General features: G+C 36.9%; 1 long non-coding RNA gene across 2 annotated transcripts in view; it reads left to right on the plus strand.

Moving 5' to 3' along the window:
• The window catches only part of LOC115344172, a 47,605-nt gene extending 27,811 nt beyond the window's left edge, over nucleotides 1-19,794 (plus strand). For both annotated transcript variants that reach the window (XR_003924466.1, XR_005932923.1), the window contains one exon: nucleotides 19,530-19,794. This is a non-coding gene — a long non-coding RNA (uncharacterized LOC115344172). The remainder of the gene's footprint in view (nucleotides 1-19,529) is intronic.
• The last annotated feature ends 1,170 nt before the right edge of the window (nucleotides 19,795-20,964 follow it).

Genomic DNA, 20,964 nt, shown 5'->3' on the forward strand with positions numbered 1-20,964 from the left:
AAATTATCTTCATTTACTTCATATAAAAGAGTGGAGATTAGGAAGGATGAGGACAGAAATTCAGCATAAATTTACATGAATAAAATCAAGAAGGTGAAGGCACTCTGTTCAAGATGGTGTCAGCAAAGGACGTCAAGAATATGTAATAAAATATTGTCAGTGTATATTGTAGAGAGAGAAGAAAATAGAGGATCATGTTTCTTCTTCCCAGAGAAGGAAAATTATTGGTTAATGGTACTGAGAAAGCCAAGGTATTTAATGCCATTTTGCACTAGTTTTCACCAAAATGGTCAACTGTGACCAGATGGCTGAAACAATTAGAAACAGTGATATAAGAATAAAACCTCAGCCCACAGTAGTTAAAGAACAGATTAGAGTGTACTTATACGAATTAGATGTTTTCAGATCACCTAGAGTGATAAGCTGAATGGCTAATGAGATCCTCAAGTCACTAGCAATTACCTTACAGAACTCATCTAAGAAAAATGCAGACCTACAAATGTCCAATAAAAAAGGGAGATCATTGAAATTATTTCCTTTATAACTTCACAATTCACTTCTTCCTCTCAGGTTGTTCTTCTCCATTCCTTTCTCCCAGATCATCAATTGCCCCTCTGCTGTGTGTGTTGTGCATTAGTATGAATCTAAATGGATCTTAATTAAACGAAAGATGTAAAGGTTTAAGAACTGATTGTGTCCAAGTATACAGAAATGTGCTTGTGTGTCAACCCTCACCAAAAGTTTCAGTTGTTCCAGGTTATAATCACATTTTAAAGAAGGAATATAGGTATAAAAATTACATGTACAGTAGAGAAGGAACAGTATATTCACATTTTAGTTGTTCTGTTTCCCAGACTCAAGTCTCACTTAATCTCAGCCACCAGCTAATGAGCGGGAGCACTAAGGCATGGTGACACATCACCTCTGCACGCTGCTATGGAAAATTAATCTGTGGGTGGGCAGAGAGTTGGGCACAATTTTGTCTTAAATTGCTGATGCCAGAGCTCATCTGCCAGAGCCTGAAATGACTTCCCCCAAGGTGCAAAGCAATGTATTATCAGCTTTTGGAATGATTCATTTTTCTGAATTCTTTTAGACATGAATCTGTCTGTAAAGGAAGGCTGATTAGTCAGTTCCTCCCTGCACCAAGTTCAGTTTTTGCCCACAGTTCAATACAGACAGGGAAGTGACTAACTTGTCATTTTTCTTTTACAGGCAGCTGCTGGGGTATAATTGGTGAGGGAGAAAATGAACAGCCATCTATAATTTGTAAAGTCTTGAGGCTGGCAAAAAAAGGGGGGGGGAATCAATCTAGGGAAAGCAGGAGAAACTGCAAGGCAATGGAAAATTGGGGTAGAACTGGAAAATGATCACTTTAAAAAGCAAAGGAGAAACAAAGTTGTGGAGAAACTGGAAAAAACAAATGCAAAGGAAACAAGGTGAGATTTACTAAAATGTGCTATCATTGCTCTTTAAAGTTAAGTAATTGAGAAGAAAAGTCTTTGGGTACATATATACACAAAAGTAGAGAGACAGCAGAACTAACTAGAAGCTCAGCTGGGAGATCTTTAAGTACATAAATACTGTTTTAAGACCAAGTTACTATAGTTTGCCTCTCACTGAGGATTTTTGGCTCAGGCACAGTGTCATACTGTGGCAGTAGCCTACCTTATTGCTTGCATCTGGCCAATTAGCTCACACAAATGAGACTTTGGGTACGATTGTTTTCTTGGAACATCTTTGCAATAGCCTTTGAGAGAAATTTTCACTGAGGCTCCTGATGACTAGTGCAGCATCATGTAGACAGACTGTCATAAAGCAGGTAATTGAATGTAATTTGCCACATCCTCAGCCAAGTCAGATCCTGCTGAATCATTTTCTCTTCTTTTAGAAGATGATAAGATGAAAGAAGATAAGATTTGATTACAATGGTAATTTCAATAGTACCTGCACATACTTGCATACCTCCCATACACAGTACTGTTGTGGGTCAACCCCCATAAGCAGCTAAGCCCCACCCAGCCACTCACTCACTCCCCCTACAGTGGGATGGGGAGAGAATCAGAAGGGTAAAAGTGAGAAAACTTGTGGGTTGAGATAAAGACAGTTTAACAGGTAAAGCAAAACCAACCTGCACGTGCAAGCAAAGCAAAACAAGGAATTAATTCACCACTTCCCATTGGCAGGCAGGTGTTCAGCCATCTCCAGGAAAGTAGGGCTCCATCACGCGTAATGGTTACTTGGGAAGACAAACACAGTAACTCTGAATGTCCCCCCCTTCCTTCTTCTTCCCCCCCAGTTTTATATGCTAGGCATGACGTCATATGGTCTGGAATATCCCTTTGGTCAGTTGGGGTCAGCTGTCCCAGCTGTGTCCCCTCCCAACCTCTTGTGCACCCCCAGCCTACTCGCTGGTGGGGTGGGGTGAGAAGCAGAAAAGGCCTTGACTCTGTGTAAGCACTGTTCAGCAGTAACGAAAACATCTCGGCATCATCAACACTGTTTCCAGCACAAATACAAAACATAGCACCATACATGAAGAAAATTAGCTCTCTTCTAGCCAAAATCAGTACAAGTACCTATATATTGTATCTGTATAGTAAGTTGCTTTATTTTCATTATGTGTAAAATGAGGTAGACTAGTAATTGCAACCTATCTGCTTTAGATTGACTTCAGGAATAACGTATAATCATACATTCATAATCATTATCCATTTAGGATGTTCAGAAAAAATAACCCTTAGATGTGATGGTGATGATCTGTAATCAATTTATAATTAAGATCTTACCTTATTTACCCAACTGGATACTGTCTTGGACAAATTCCGCTGGCTGAGCCTGCTTGAGCAGATGGTTTGGACTAGATGATCTCCAAGCATCCCTTTCTGCCTCAGTGATTCTGTTACTCTAACTAGATATGGGTCCCAGCTGTAACAAGCACTATCTAATAAAAAAGGATGCAAAGGAAACATAACACTTTCTTTTCTCTTTTCCCACTCCTTCTGAAGTTGTCTTCTACTGTGTCTCCTGGCCACCTCTCCCATTGCAGCTCAGTAATAATGTGGTTTTTTAATGCATTTCTCTCAGCCCATTACTTTTTTTCCTTCAAACTGGGATGAAGCACACACTGTGACATAAATCTTACACTATATGGAGCTGAACTTTCTTGAAGTTAAGGCATATTTGAATCTAGGCTTTTGACAGATATTTTGGAGGGGGAGGTCTGGGGGCTAGAGTCAAGCAAGCAAAAAAAGACAAGGAATGGACACATTGAAGACAAATTACTACTGTGTCCTTTCATAAAGGCAAAAGAAAATCTCTTCAATGTTTTTATCAATGCTTGGACACAGGAGTTGAGTGCACACTAAAGACATTTGCCAATGATACTAAATTAGGAGAAGCCGTTGATTCCCTCAAGGGTTGAGAGTCCTTGCAAAGAGATTTTGATAGATTAGAGTGCTGGGCAATCACGAACTGTATGAAATTTAACAGGAACAAATGCTGGATTCTGCACATGGGATGGTGTAAACCTGAATGTATGGCAAAAGTGGGGGACAAGAGGCTGGAGTGCAGCCCTGCAGAAAGGGATCTGCGGGTTTTGGTTGATGGTAAGTTCAGTATGAGTCAACAGTGTGTCCTGGTGGCCAAAAGGGCCAAACACATCCTGACGTGCATTAAGCACAGTATAGCTAACCAGTTGAAAGAAGTGATTGTGCCACTAAACTCAGCATAGGTGGAGCCTCACCTTGAGTACTGTATGCAGTTTTGGGCTCCACAATATGATATAAAAACATTAGAATGTGTCCAAAGAAGGGCAGCAACGATAGATATATGGTTTAACTTTAGATAAATGGTTTAACTTTTTGGTTGCCCTGTGTGAAGTCAGGTGTTGGATGTGATTATTGTGGGACCCTTCCAACTCAGGATATTCTGTGTTGCTATGAAAAATATTTCACATTTTTAGGTTTTAGCATTCATACTTTGGTAGTAGACTGGTCTCCAGTCTGATCTTTGTGAGCTTTCATCTTCAGATCTTCATTATTTGAGGTGTGGTGGCATAAGCCAAAGTTATCAAGTCATTATCATCCAGCTGACACATCTTGACTGAAAATACATGTTGTTATGAAACACTCTACTTTCAAAATAATATATATTGATCTGCTATAATACTGACTTCGTACGGCTGATATGCTATACCTCAAAAATGGAATATCCATTAATAAATATTGACATTTTAAGTTGCAATGGCTACCTAGTGAGATTTGGATCATTTTGCATTGCACCAGAATATCTTAAAATATGATAAGATGTCAAATTTCCTTGATTTATTTCTTTACTTTTTAATGAGAAATATTATTCAGTGGGTTTTGCCATGAAAAATAAACTTAGCCAATTACTGGAATTAGAAGCTTTTAACTTTTCCTATGATTATTCATGGTTTCCAGAGTCAGCCAGGGTTAGTCTTCGTGGTTGAGAAAAAAGACAGAAAGCAATGATTATAGTCACATATCTAATTCAGTTTACAGTAGAGATTTCTGTATTTTCTACCTCTGCATCTACCTGAGGCCTTTCTCCTGCTGAGCCAGAAGTGATGACAGTAAAACAGCTTGGGCTTACAAAATTAAATAAGTGGTTTTGAGCTGAAATTAATTCCTTCATCTACCAATTACTTCTAGGCTTTATCAAATGCAGTTTGTCAAATGCTTTCAGTTTGGCTAAAATTAGACTGCTACCCTAGTAAGTTCTCAGCACAAGATCATCTTACAAAACCTCGGTTCCTCAGTACTTAGCTTTTCCACATACATAATTGCAAATGTTGTCCTTAAAATTCACAGTTATCATAGAATCAGTGACCATCTATGGTTCTGTCTAGATAGAGTTTTGCAAAGGAGAACCTAATATGCTCCATCTACACATTAAAGAAATGCAAGTCTGCTCTGTCTCTGAGACAAACCGAATCCTTGTGAACATAACTAATGAGGTGCTAGTCCAAGCTAGTAATCCCTCTTGAGATCTTTAGGACTGAAGTCTATAGCACATTCAAAGGAAGAGTGGTATTTTGTGGATAGCAAATTGTGTACTATAGTGGAGTTAAGACATAGTTAAATATTGTATCAAAATTACTTTTATGTTCATAGATCTGCTGCTCTGTGTACATCAGTAGCAAGACTACCTCATCCAATGATAAGCAATGAAAATATCATCAGTTCCTGTATTTATGGTTCTGATCTTAATACTTTACTAATAGTTACAAGATAACTCATTAATGTGACAAACTGAAGCTACAAACATGTTGTTCAATATAGTATTTTATTTATCATGAAAGAAATCTATCCATATAAATACTTCTTCCTTTCTGAAATTCATCAAAAGTTATTCAGTAATTTAATATTACCATAAAAAATGCAAAAGCATAACAATGATTTAGACAACTATTCATAATGTGAATAGGACATTCTGCCCCGATTCACTGCATAGCTAATAGAAAAGGTCACCTCTAAGGAGTGATTTTCAACCAGTTTTAGCCTTGCCCTACCTCTTACAGAAGCTTACCTTTGTCCACAGACTATGAAAATGCTTCTTTTCTATGTCAAAGACAGCCTATCTTATGCTAATCAGCCAGCTAAAGACAATGAAGCTGCTTATCCGTACACTGTGCCAGTCTCCTGAAAAGAGAGTTCAAAGCCTACTTACTGTATACTTGAGAAAGTTCACAATAAGTATATACCAGTTCAATAATGTATAAGTGAGGGTTTTCTGAGACCATCCTCAGTAACTATGTGCTTCAACATTTAACTTCCTTAGTGGAATTTAACCTCTCAATACTTTCAAGGTCAGGGTCTGATTGCCTGTTGATCCATAAATACATCTCAGAAGTCGGAGACCTCAGAATCTCAGCAGGTAACAGGTAACCAGAAGGCTGAATGTTAGACAGCCTCGGACGCATTTGTACAGTATACTAACTGAAAGGAGTTCAAATCTACTAGAAATATTTTAATGTTGGGGCTGCTATTAGTAAGAGCTAAAGTAAATCTTGAACAGTAACCCTCCTTTAACAGTGTAAACACACAAGGATAAAGAGCTTTATAGGGAAAAAAATTGAAAAGTAGTGTAAAGCAAAGAAAACATTCCTTCCAAGAATAGTGTCATTTCCAGCAGGAATGTAACAATAAAAATCATATTTTGCACACAAAGACAACTTGCCTGTGGCTATTACTTTATGTAAGTACTTTTTATGAAAGATAAATGCAATAGTTAGAATCCTAAGAGACTGAGAAACCTGCAAGTAACCCTCCATTCAATCTTGCCTAGAAAGTCATCCCTTTAAGCAGAGTTGGCAGAAAACGAGTCAATAAAACCTTAGTATGTGACATTTAATCCCTGGCATAGACCACAATATTGAGATCACTTACACCTCTTTCTTACTGATGAGTTACTAGAATAGCTTTGCAGAAATGTCTTCTTACTTCTTTTGTACTGGGGAAAATCATTCTGTGCCAACTTCACATGGGCTGATGTTGTGGTATATCTCTAAAGATATCAGAAACTTGTATAGCAGCTCTTTAGCTACTTACCACGTCAGAATGATTAGTTATGCTGGATTTCAAATGATTCAGGAATAAACCACATGCTGTAATTCCAGTTATATTTTTTTTTTACAGCTTTTTGCAAGTTAGTGAAAAAGTGATTATTTTCAAACATAAAAAATATTTGCAGTGAGACTGGGGCATTTTCTATTCCAGCAGGAAGGGATGTTTTGCTTCATGATATGGCTTTGCCAAACAGGAAGATTATTGTCTGTTTGAGTCATTTCAAAGAGACATCAGCATTTCCAAACCAGAATAGGGCAAACAAAGCTGCAGTGTCAGGAAGGACTAACCAGGTTGTTTGCATAAATAAATAGCAATTAATGTGGTGAAGAGGTTATTGAATCTGATTGATCACACGGATGGATTTGGACCATAATGGGACTAAGGTTTCCCTAGGTTAACAGTCTATTTCAAAAACACAGCAGAGCCTTCAGCTAGGAGTGATCTGAACAGAGGCCTGATCTGTCAGCTGAATTGGGTAGATGGAAAAAAATTCTAGCTGATGTTGCATGTAAGCTATCAGTTATGCTGCAAGTAAGGTCTCTGTTTTCAATTATTTTATTTTAGCCTTGTTAAAAACTTGAAAAATAGGATAGCAGATGTTCTTATAAATAGTGCCCATATTTGTAAATTGAAAAATGTGCCGTTAACATGTTAAAATTTTCCCAGTGTGATTTTAGCCTATGTCATCCAGAAGCCTCTGAAAGAAGTTGTATGTATTTGCCAGGAGTCAGTGCATCAGCAAAGGATGTTTTGTCAGTAGACATTTTGATGTGAACATCTCATTTCAGAAGTCAGGGGAGTTTAATTGTATAGAGACAGGACTCTGTGCTTTGTCTGACTCAGCACTTCAAAGAACAAAAGAGAAGTTTAATTTATTAGTACAGCTGTAGAGACTGGGCTCCAAATATGTATTTGTCTCGGTATTTAAAGACTTACAAGACGTTTTTCCACCTATCCTTATGAGCCATTTTGGTAGCTCCTAACATAAGTCTCTGTAAGGGTGAAGTGAACATAAGCATGGAAAGCTCTGTGACATATGGCAAAGCAGTAGGGAAGTAACCTGTACCTTGAGAGTCTGAAAGCCTATGTCACAGTGGCATAATAAAGCAGAATTTGTACCTATTAGTCAGTTGATCTGTTTTACAGTTTATTCCCAGTGACATAAAGCATTTGCAAGTTTTAGGGAAGGATTTTTGAAAAGTTCTACCCAGAACCCACAGGTCAGAGAGATGTGTTTCACTTCCATACATTTACTTATCTAATCCAACACACATTTAAGCTGCCCAATCCACCACCCTTTGGCACTCTTTCACTGTTATTACTGTAAGTAAAGGGAAACTCAAATCACATAATACAGTATCTATTAAATCTTAAAAATGTACACACAAAATTTTGATTGTACGGGTGCACCCTTAATTCACAGAGTATACGTCATTCATTCAAAATCTATTTCTCCAGATTCTTAATGGTAAAAACTCTCATCACGTGATTTTATTTCAAAACTCATTAAAGACAGTGGAAGATAGACTGGGCCTGTAGACAGCTTTCCTAATTATCATTACGTATTTTAGCTCATTGGTTTGCTGGGCTTTTTTTAGAACAGGCAAATTCCAAGCAATGAGGGATCTTGGTGTTGTGGTGTTGCACTAACTGGATGTAATATTATCTGGTTTTTCATTGCACTACCCTTTGGAGGTGAATACTTTTTAGGCCTACTTTTAAATTGCAGTCTGTCTTGGCCATATCTAAGGATAACAAAGGCTAGAACATTTGACAAATATGCGTGCTGTTTCCATTAATTTGTATAACTTCAGAACACTCCCATGGAAAGCAAAAGAGCTCCATATATATCCTTTTTGAGGTAGTCAGAGTGTCACTAGAAATAACATAATGAAGTTAATTTTCTAATCACTGTGACATATGTATAAGGCATAGCAATTGATATTGTCAGACATTTCAGTGGAAATATATATCAATTAAATTCACCAGTTATATATGAGAAACTACCATTCATGTGAAAGCTCTTGGAAACATTTACTGTCATCTTAATTGCACTGGTGAATTTGAAAAATATAATCTGTAAGATCTGTACTTAAAATTGATTAAGTTTGTTTAACTCTCTAGCATATTTTGGTTTTTAAGATTATTTTTAGGTAAAAAGTACCATTTAAAAAAAAATGTTCTTACACATACTCAAGGGCAACAAAGCTCCAATATCGCAAAACATTTAGGTTCTAGAGTGCTTCACTGGTGCTGCATTTGACAGGCAAAAGAGTTTTATGTCACTACAGAGACTCTTGAATTGCATTTCATCATTGGAAAAGATAACATTTCTTGGGGTTTCCCTCTACAGAGCCAGCATTTCTCCATTTTAGAAGAGGAAACTGTTTTTAACAGTTAGTTGAATCAGTCAGTTCAGGAAAACTGTGACAGTCAAACACCAGCTGAAGGAAAATGCTTAATACGCATTCTGTCTTTATAGTTACTTGGATGGAAATGAAGCACAACCTAGGTATCAAAAAGACACAGAAAACAGTAGTTGTGATGTTTCTTTTGTTGACTGAAAACCAGAAAAGGCAGGATAAGAGGATCAGAAAGACAGGTGTGTTACAAAGATTAGTTTTGCAGAATATTGTGCTGTCTACAGTGTGAAATTAAGAACTAAGAGACAAATCCTATTTGTCTCACTCAGAGCAGTTGCCTTTAAATCAATGAAGTCACATTAGTGTACAGACTTTCAGGATCACGTATTCACCTTACACTGCTGAGCAGCTGAAATAAATAGCTTGAAATGCCAACTGAGCATTCACAACCTTTATTGGCTTCACATTGAGTTGTAAGTGCTTGTCATTTCCAAGAATTAGATCTTTCATGTGCAAAGTTCCCAATAAAATCAATGCACTCTGTGTGTCTGGACCATCAGGAACTTCATCCTACTATCTTTGATTTCTATCCATACATATTCATGTCTTTACTATGGAGAAGGCAATTTCTACTCATGCCCCATAGTCCCAGATTATTCAGTCCTGGTAACCTCTTGGAAACACCGTAGCTCTTCTCTGTCTTCTCAGCTGGCTTGAAATCCTGTGTGAAGATGGGATGGGCAATGATTAGTGCAGGCTCCAATAAAAAGAATCCAAGAAGTATCGCTTTGTCCTTCACTATAGACACTTCCAGTGACACAACCCACATTAAGAGCTGCTCAAAATTAAAAAAAAAAAAAAGTGTTTCCATGACATCAGGGCTTTTAGGCAGGCCAAGTGTCCAAATAAAGAATGCAAATCCTAGGCCGTTAAGTTTATTTCTCCATGTTATTTGGCACAGTCCCATGGTTGCTCATACACTAGAGCACTCCAACACAGACCCTCTTCAGCAGTGAACAGGACAGGTTGTTCAAGCCACAAGTCCTGATGTTACTGCCAGAGACTGATAATGCTTCATTTCTCAGTCAAGAAGAAGCTATAGAAGAGATGGAAGTCCATTACTTTTAAAACTGTGCAAAGTACATGCGCTGTAATTTCACGCTCTTTGCCCCTCAAGGGTAAAGGAGTGGAAAGCAGGCATCTCAGGCCGCATTGTTTATGTGCAGTTTATTGCATGTCTTCGAGAAAGCACCCACCTTCGTGTAGTGGAAGGGAGCTCTTTAAAGTAAAATGTATCGCACTGTTTCCAGTGCAAATGAAACTTTATTATTGTCTATTTTATTCCATTCTACTTAGCAAAACATTCTGAGCCCACAGCCAAATCTTAAATTGCAAGAGAAATCAGTTCTGTGGGGCTTGATGTAGGCAAAATGCTTTTTGAATAAAGCAGTCCTTGACTCTCCATCCAAGATCAGTACATCTGGCATTCATTTTAAAATAAAGCAAAATTACAGTATTAAAAAGACAGAAAAATACCACAGAGCTGTTGTTTGGAAAAACTGAGAACTCCTGCAGAGAACATTGTTTGACATCAGAGCAGTGTGAGTTAACAGGGAACAAACATAATGCTGAACATAGCCAGAAACATCCAAAAGTGAATCCCATTTAGACAATGACTGTTTCTAATAGGAAAGGGAGGATTGAGAAAGACAATCCTTATTAAGCAGCCTAATGTCTTAATACATTGGCCTATTAGTTTTCTGACATCTACCCATTGCAGTTCTATTCCACCTTATGTAAAATACAGTTTTTTGTTTAAGGTGCTGGATTTATGTTGCATAATTTAAGCTGCCATATGGAGAATTCACCTGACCCTTCTGTTGTCACAGAGTTCAGTGGGCTGGTATTTCCATAACACACAAGAAATACTGTGCAAGACATCTCTATTTTTTAAGTTCTACATCTTCTATCAGGGTAAGTTTGTGTAACAGACAGATGTAGATTGATCGTACAGGTGAAATGTTATGTCTTTTTTATTATGCTTATTAGATTTCGGTATTATATTACTAAATACCATTACAAAAAAATGTAATTTCTTTTCATTTATAATAGCAAAAATTAGCTGAGAAAATATTACTAATTCAATGATTTTTGATCAAGAAATTGTTTATTGAGCTAAAAACTATAATGAAAGCTTTATCCACCTGAAGAAAATCTCTTTCCCTGACATAAACCAGTGCTTTAGCATCTGGAATGTTGGACTTGAAGGTGGACATTTCTGAAGGAATCTCTCAAACTTTGTTTTTCTGTCACAGTAATTTTGGCAAGTCTGGAACATTTCTTAGCAATAGTAATATTTTCAAAGTGAAAACTGGACTTCCTGTTTTCTTTTCATTAGATTTCATTTGTTTTCACTAGTTTTGTCCCCAAAATATTCTGATAGAATGAGTCCTTGTAGTATACAGGGTGTTAGCTAGCACAGCCTATTAAAATGATAGTGCTAAAACTGCAGTGCAGTATTTCTAACTACTGAAAATAAGGAAAGAAGAAAAATGATCCGTTATTATAACAGACAAAAATAGAAGTTCCTTAGAACTATATGGATAAAAATATTTTAAATGGTGAAAATGCTTATGACTTTACTACAGCAAATATACTTTTAATCCAAAGCTATTTTTTTCAAAAATCATTTGACAAACTTTTAGTCAAATTAGGGGCAAGAACTGGGGAAGTCCACTGTTATTTCAAAACAGTACTGATCTTTACTTAGTTTCACATTTAGCTACTCATAACTTGACCCACCTTCTTCCAGTGCTTCATTGTGGAAGTTATTGATTTTAAAACTAAATCTCTTAAAAATGTATCTACCTCTCTGTAACTCAAATAAGTTCTTCTTATCATCAGCTGTACATCCCAATGATCCTTGTTCTGTGCTGTAACAAATATGCAGCAGACATTTAGATTATTGCTGTTTCATAACTCATGTTTTTGCTTGCTAAAAACTCAGTAGTATCTTAATTCAGAAAGTATGGATTACCCTTCAATTCGTTAAAGATATGAGATACTAAGAAATTTCACTTTGGGAATTACTATGGTGAATATGGCATCTTTGTTTCCACAGTGTCAGAGTGTTGAGAACAGATTGCTTGATCTCTATAACCCTTCTGTGTTTTGAAATGATAAGTACAGGAGGACTTGTGGCAAGCCTGATTGGTACTTCAGTTTCTCCTTTGTGAACCGACTTGTGTTTTGCTATTAGACTCTCATGCTGAGCAGCCAAAGGGGCACTCAGGGTGTAATGCAACATTGCTCTCTGAATTACAGAGGGAGATACTGGGAAGATTCCCATTAATCAGGTTCCAAACCAGCACTTTTCATTTTTCTACCGGTGTGCTTTCCTGTCATCTTGTAACTTATTTTCCTGCATCTTCATTGTTGATCAGTTACCCCGACTGAAATAGTATATAAAACACTTCAAAAGACTGCAGATTTTCAGACTTTCTATGGATTTTTATTTATCTGAAAAAATGTGCCTGAGCTTGCATTATTGTGCAGGGGTGAGTATGTGTATAGGCACAGAGAAGTTTTCATGTGTTTTTTTGTTTTGTTTCTGAATTGTGCAAAAGGCTTTCAAGCAGAAATTGTAGATGGTCTCATTAAAATAATGAACTGTGGTGTAATTCTGATATAATAAAGACAAGGCTGGCAGTCTGATCTTTAATCCAATTTACACCAGAATGGTTTCAAAGTTGAATTTTTAACCAAAGCACTTCAGAATGCTTTCAAAGTTATCTCCCCTTCAAATATTAGCTGTAGTTAAATCTGTCCAAAGAATCTAAATAAACTTTTTCTTGCATGTTTTAAAACTACTTTATACTGCCTATCTCCTTAGCCTTTGTTGACATATACCATATACCAACAGTGATGGTGCTTTCTGAGCACCAACCTGTACAGACAGCCTGGGAAGCTGTGTGAGCACTTGCAATTAGCTCTCACCTTGGAAGCATTATGAATTCTAACTTCTAGTGCTGGATGTGATCATGGAATAGCAATTGCTCAACAGTTTGGCCAGGCTCAAACGCTAAACTGTTAAAACCTGTGAACTCCTAAGCATCAGATTTAAACTTAGCTCCTGATCAAAAAAAAACCCCAACTCTGACCCTAGCCCAAAGTCTAATCAAAACTCAGAAACCCTTGCTACTCCATGGCAGTCATTTAATCAGGTTACTCAGACTGATGCCAGCCAAAAAAATTCCTGTTTCTTGGTCATATCAGGTGGCAACTCTAATCATCCATCTCTGCCAGAGTGAACCTCTAAGTCTACATTTAGAATAAGCTTCTCCTTACTGCCTCTTTCTGTACATTGACATGAATGAGTGTGCCTATAGAGGGAGACAGGGGAATTGAGAGAGAGAGATGACTTTTAGGACCACGTCAAGTAGAGGTGATGGGGTAATTTGAAAGAAGCTGATTATTAAATTTATAATGTCTTCAGGCCATGCTCTAGCTTTGTGCAGGTGGATATGTTGCTAATTCATATTATCAGGCAGCAGAAAAAGTGCTTTTTAGAAAGGTTAAGGTAAGCCCAGAAAGATTGATGAAAATCACATTCTGTATGTCTGGAAGGTCAGTTTGGAAAGAGCAACAAGATAACTCTGTCTTGTAATGTTAGAGCTATAATAAAGCACTGTCTGTATCTAAAAATCCACTTTATAACCCCTGGGACAGGCACAAAATTTCCACTAGTGATTCTGAGCTTAAGGCTCAACTCTCCTTGCCTCTTGCTTCATTAGCGCATTTTGCATCTGGACTGCAAAATAGTCACCCTCTTGCCAGAACTAAGACAGGTCACTGAAATCAGAGCAGCTCTCTGCTGCTGTGGGTCATCCCATGGCTCAGCCTGAGCAGTAGTGCTGATGGGGAGTTGTGTTTTTGGAAAATGAAACTTGGTTATTATCTTTTTTTCCTCAAAAGATATGCTATGAAATTCCAATAAAAAATTAGTTAAAATATTTTGGTATGGTTAAGAAGTAGGATGACATCAGTTGCCCCCATCTCTCTCCGACTCTAAATTTCTCTGCCTTATGTATGTATACATAGTTTTTACTTACATCTTCAGATACATCTTCCTTTACTCCCCTAATTTACTGTTAGATGGCTGAGTTACTGTCATGTAAATTACTATTTTCAACAAGAACTGAATGAGAGATGGAAAGGCTGGGCTTCTACATTCTATTATTGTTCATTTGAATGATCTTTCTGTAAAAAAAAAATCTGAAACTAATATTCTCAATTTATACATGCATATATTTTTCAATTAAGCTAGTGGTGAATATTTCAAATAAGTCTAGTAAAGCAGCTCTTTAAAGCAGCTCATGCCAATATGTTTTTCAAATCATTTCCAGAGAGTATATAGAGGAATTAGATAAACACTTAAAAATTCATAACTGACTGTAGTGCAGTCTAACATTGCTCTGTACATGTGACTTTGATGGATATTCTTTGACAAGGTATTCTCTGTCATGTGGTTTGGAAATTTGTTGAATCAGAATAATGAAGAAGTTCCCAGCTGGAACTAAACATCTGCATATGGTGAATGCTTCATGTTGAACAATTTCTGGTATTTTACTAGAAACTTTGCTGGCATAATAAAACATACATTTAAACAAAAAAAGGAAAAAAACCCTCAGCTATTTTAACCTTTTCAACATAATTTGTTTGCTTTAATAAAAATACTTACAGCAGGTGGAACTCGGCAATGGCATTGAAGTGAACAGGGAATGGCAAAAAGTCACAGGTTACATTGAAATTAGACTGTGTGTACTTATGGAAATGTCCTTTTAGAAGTGATAAAAGCCAGTGCTGAGTACTTTTGAAAATTCCAACTGAACAGAACACATCTTGTGTACCAATAAATAAATATATAGCAAAAAGACTCAAAACATAGATGTTAGTGTAGTGGGAAATATATGAGCCTCAAACTGAATCTTTTATCTTGCCTGGCATCCTGAAGCAGAGACCACTCAAAAGTTAATTTGCTGTACAAATCCCAGAGGGAGGAAAATTTTTAAAAATATTTTGAATGAACATGTGGCCATTCTACTATCCTAGAGATCAGAATTAGTACACAAAATTATTAACAACTGAGAGCTATCATTAAGGTCCTGGATTCTGCAGTATTTTTGAAAAAATTTTTTTGAATGTGTATTTTTAATTTGTGAATGATGGTTCTCTGTAAATAGTTACTATTTTAATTCATTTCTGGTATCACTCACTAGAGAAGTTTTGGAACTAATTTCTGACACAAAGCTGTCATTTTAAAATCAAAGGTTAAAATCCTTAGTTATAAAAAAACAAACAAACAATCAAAAATCCCTAGAAAATAAAAACCATGGCTTTTGGTTTATGTTTTCCAAATAGAGCATTTTCTTTCAAATGTACAAACAAACTCACCCATCCTCACTTGGAGATATCCTCTTTTGCTTTCCCCTCCAAACTAGAACATGATAAAACATGTCAATTAAATTAGACTTCTCCACACTACAGCTTTACTTGTGATGCCAAAATACATATAAATTCTTTTAAAATAATATATAATTTTGTCTCTTCTTGTATTGAAATGTTTAATCTAACTTGATTGCAAAACATTATATTTACAACTTTGCTACATAAAAAGAAATATTGAATTAAATTAACTTTGACATTCAAATAGTAAGTCATGCTGTTTTCTGAATGCAATTGCACTAAGGGGTCTGAGAAAGGCCAGTATGTACTGCATTTGTATGACAACAGTAAGATATAGTTTCTACTAATACTTTTATTGCAGCAAACAAGGAAGAGAAAGGAATATATTATTTTCATTCTATAAGGGAGGAGTCAATGCTCTGGGAAATTATGATTGACTGAAGTTAGGAAAGAAAAGGTCTTTGTCAAACCAACAAATGATGTTGTGTCCCAGTCTAGTGCATAAAATACAGTAAAAGCTTTCAATTCTGATGTATCTGTGTTTTTGTCAAGCTACAGTTAACTCAGTGAATATTTGAGGACTATTTCACTAGGGTGGTTAGGGTAGATGCTATGTGAAAAGTAGTGTGTCAGCATATTTCTCGTAATATGTAAAAACTAAGAGGAAAGAACAGATGGAGTAAAAGACTTACAATGGTTATAGTGCACAAAATGTAATTTGTATTTAAACAATTAAGCATTTTGAATGGACTGCTTTAATTAACTTCCAGTGCAAAACATTAAGTACTGTAGGTGGAGCTATCAGTAATTTCATGTGATTTATGAACTATGCATGAAAAGGTAATATTCATACAATGCTATGTAACTCAGACTGCATTGCAATGGCTACATATGCATCTGAGGATAACACTGGATACACTTTGGAAGAATGAGTAAAAGTGATCTATTAATTCTTGGAGACAGCTGGTTGTTCTTGTTGCATAATTTAATTAAACTACATCCAAATATAATGGAAATCTTGCTAATGGTCTCTAGAAACTTGCTGAGCAAGACTCACACCCTATTGTCAGCTTTTGTTTTTTTTTCCTTTGCATACTTTTCTGAGTGCAGGATTTACAGGGCAGTTGCATCTGGATTTCTTCGTGCATTTCTTCACCAGAATTTCTTGCTAATGTACAAAGGGCCTGCCTCTCAGGGTGTATATGGATGGGTTAAAAGATGGGATTTTGGTCTGTGGATGAACACTGGGAGAGAAGTAGATAGCCAAGGAAAATGCAGTCAGCACAGAAAATGGATGGTTTGTTGCCTGTTGCTTGGAATGCTGACCACGGAGATAAGAGAGCTGAGCAATACTGGGAGAGGACGGGCAGCAGGCTGTTGCACAGCACAGCTGTGTGCGTGATCGATGCGTGACTGCTGGATGATGACAAGATGCAGCATGTACAAAGCCCATGAACCAATAGATAGGGTGGCTATGGCTCGTGCAGCGTGCCTGGCCAGCGAGTGCATGAGTCATAGGCTCCCTATGTTACAACTGAGGCGTGTTTTGGCACCTGCTGGCCACGTGTGCTGAAACCCGTTCCTCTGCAAATGTATAAATACCGGGATTTTTCCGAAAAGCATCGGGCTGGTGTATGGGGAGGCCACCGTTGCCTCCGTGGGGACGCCCATGTAAAGCTGGCACCTACCGATTGCTGGGCTGAGCTTGCGGCGCAAGACGGCACAAGAATGTATGGATGGTCCATCTTCCTTACAGTCCTCGGGTTGGTATGTTAATTTGCTTTACAAGATACCCTTAGCATAACGCACATCTGTAGTTAATAAATGCTTGCTTTTTCCCCTTATAGTCAGTGTGTGTGTGTTCACCTTCTCGGGAATCCTCAAAACCACCCTAAAACACAGGGGTATAGATATTTTATCTCCACAAGCATTATCCTTCTTGACACTTTATTTTAGACACAGCTTTTGCAATAATATACTTCCACTGTTACAAACCACAAAGACTAAGCATATGTATTTACTACTAGCATGCCATATGTTTTATATTCCTTGTCCATTTCCTTCCTGTGCTATTTTGAGACAGTCACCTTTCCTGTCTTCTTAAGTATGTCTGCTGGTAGTGTCTGGATGGCACTGCTATCAGCTTTCATGATTGTAATAACTGTTTCATCTAATCCCCTATAAGACTCCCTGAGCTTAACATTTCTGAATAACAGTCTTTCTGCTGTTTCATCTAATCCTTTTCCCCTGAAAGAGTGGTTTTCATTGCTTAACTGATGTGTTTCATCTTGAGACAACATCCTTCTGGCTCCTCAGCTCTTCAAGTGCCACCAGAGCCAGACCCTTGCAATCTCAGTCCCCCATTTAGTGTTCACAGGTTGTGCTGCACATCCTCCTCTCCAAATGGCCCAGTGGATGTCCTAGTCTGAGGGGCAGGTCTTGACTCTGCCAGGAAAAAGTGATGAATCACACCTGTGAGGATGGTGCAGCAGCAACAGACTTTTTGGGGATAAGGAAGAAAAGTCAGACTTTTACAAGTCAGCTGGGGAAAATTACAAGTACAAAATGTACTAGAGCCTAAGCTTGAACTTTGCCCGGGCCATTCACACTGATTTAAGAGACACTACATCCTTCTTAGATCTCTTGGAAAGAACTGAGAGAAATTTCAGGCCAGAAAAAGGGGAAAACCAGATTTGAGCAATAAAGAATTTCACTGGAGCCTTGTGTGCCCAATGGGATACAGCCAAAGATGCCAATTACTGTCCTGTAATTCTCCTTCCTTCCTTTCCCCTCCCCTAGTCTGGAAACCTGTGGCATCTAGGCTATATATATGCATGGATATGTGTATAAATGTGAAACCATTATATACATATTATGTTATATATAATACATTATTATATATATTATAATGGTTTAAGTATATATGCATATATATGTGTATGTATATATTATGCGTCTAATTTATAACCAAGCCTCAAGGGTGGTATGCCAGACGAAGTGCAATGAACACTCAGTCAAACACAAGCAATGGAAGGATATCTCCCTTTAATGACAATAAAATACGTGTTCACATGTATATAATACAGGATATCTACAGATCTGAACAGTAAACTGTCCCACATACCCAGATCTGAAGTATGTTGTTTGAGCAGCTCCTTGTTTTCATTGTGGTCTTGTATATAACAGAGACATCTCTAACCATGCTGTCTATCACACACATTTCTATGCACATTAGATTAATACTCTAAAATTGGTTCTACCAAGCTGTGAAGGTTGCATTCCCATAATGATTTGTAGTGAGCTTTAATGATCAATAAACTTTTTAGTGATATGTGTTTATGACCTTGGCGACACTGGTATCATTTGGTACTTAGGCTTTCAAGACGACAGTTATCTTCTTGTGCCTATACTTTTGGAGGTTGCGGTTAAAATCACCTGTTCTCATTCAACAGCCTTCAAGCTGCAGTTACCTGGTAGGAAACATTTTATTAGAACAACCAAGTAATGCCCACACTTGTGTTGTAGGATCCTGGAGCATCTCACTGAACAAAATATTGATCCATTAGAAGATGCGTATATAGTTAGTTATTTGTATTACTATCTTTTAGTTATGACATTATCATTGGTACGTTATCAAAATTCCTTCAGAGCAATCCCATCTTCCACAATAACCTGTTCACTTTACTGTCATGTTGTAAGTCCAGTCAATCAAGCTGTACACTCCTGGACCTGCTTCATCTCATTATCACCACTTTCCTCTTGATAAAATAGTGTATTTTGAAATGCTCTGGGCTTGTGTTGTCAGGTATAATTTTTTTTTAATTATTAGTTACAAGTAATCTTGCTGCAATATGCCAATATGTTTCCATAAATATCAAAACATTTAAAAGTGATATCACCATTTGTATTATCCATGATACAATAATTGCATAGAATACTACATATAATATCGTTCTTAAGACTCTCAGCTTCTGATTTCTCAAAATCCAACTCAACACTGTATTTGCCTTTCCATCTACACTTTCTGCAACATTGATGCGAATCCTGATTTTACATTTGATACGTAGAGTATAATTCCTATTTGTATGGGTTTGTTCTTTTGTTATAGGCTTCTTTGAGTTCTCCACAGCACTTTCCAGGAGCCAGTGGAAAATGATGCCATACCACCACTTGTTCAACCACGGACTGACAGCAAAAGTTTGTGCTGGAAGCCTTACCACCAATTGGATCAATGGGTTCTGCTTTAAACTTTATGGGGAGAGCAGGAGGATGGATCATAAAGGGTAATTGGTTCCTCTCTATAAGTATATATTAAATTACACTGTCAAATATTACCAACATAGAAATGCCTAATAAAACACAGAGGTTTCTAAGCTGCAGAATCCCTGCCTGGATGCTTTTCCTTTTATTGTGGCATGGAAAATCCCACAGCTTTTTGAACAGTTTTCTTGTCCACTGATTATGTGTTTGATTGATGAAGGTAAGGGTTTCTTTTTTTTTTTTTCTTCTTCTTCTTTTTTTTTTTTTTTTTTTAATAAATAGCATTAAATAACCAGAATGGCCTGCAGTTAGCACATTCGTTTCTTTGGTTTCTATTGGTTTATGGCTTAATATTTTTTCTCTTTTTACCTGTGGGAGTTTCTAATTACAGAATCCTCAAAATACAGTTTATACAAAATACATGTGCCTCCATTCTCAGAAATTCTCAAATGTTCAGAAGCACCACTCCCTTGTTTTTACAGTCTTTACCCTTGCTTTCTATAAAATCCTGTATTATTTTTAAGATTTTATGCCCTAATTTAAAGACATTGTGCAGTAGACATAGCCCAAGATATCTCTCAGATCTTTTAAATCCATATGCTCATAACCATTCTTAAGGGCAGTACTTATATGGTTATTTAGTTTATGATATAATTGAAAGTATTTTGGTGTTTAAGCAACTGAGGTTAGTGACTGAGGAAAAGCTATTTCAATTTCATTTGAGATCATCAGTTTGAAGAATTAGGTCTATAGAAATCTGAATTGTATGGTGATTTTAGGAACTTTTAAAAATAATATTTTATTTATTATAATAAAACCTATGGCCTTTGGATAAAAAAAGCTAGTAGAAAACGCATGTGGTTATTCTCCTCTGCCTATAGGGCATGAGCAGGCTGATGATGCATCTCAGGCTGAGACACAGTGAGCTTTTCAGATAAACACACACTGCTTCCAAAGTTTAGTGTTGTACTAGTTTATACAGCTTGAAGGCATACATAGTCTGTCCATCTCATAAGTCACTTAAGATTACTTTCCACTTCAGTGAAAATTGTTGTGCATGTGAGAAAGCATAACTACAAGAAAAAAAAAACAACAACCAAAAAACCCACAACAACAAGGAAAACATCTAGTTCTTTTAAGCTGTTTGTAGCTAAATAAATGTAATTGTGGTATGGAACTTTTAGACAGACTTGGATTTGTTTAAAGGCTATTCCTGAAATCCATCCATATTTCTTGATGTACGCATTATGTAAGTTCTTATCTGTTATTTGAATGTTTCAGGG

Source organism: Aquila chrysaetos, chromosome 7 (assembly GCF_900496995.4).
Source record: "Aquila chrysaetos chrysaetos chromosome 7, bAquChr1.4, whole genome shotgun sequence".
Lineage (NCBI taxonomy): Eukaryota > Metazoa > Chordata > Aves > Accipitriformes > Accipitridae > Aquila > Aquila chrysaetos.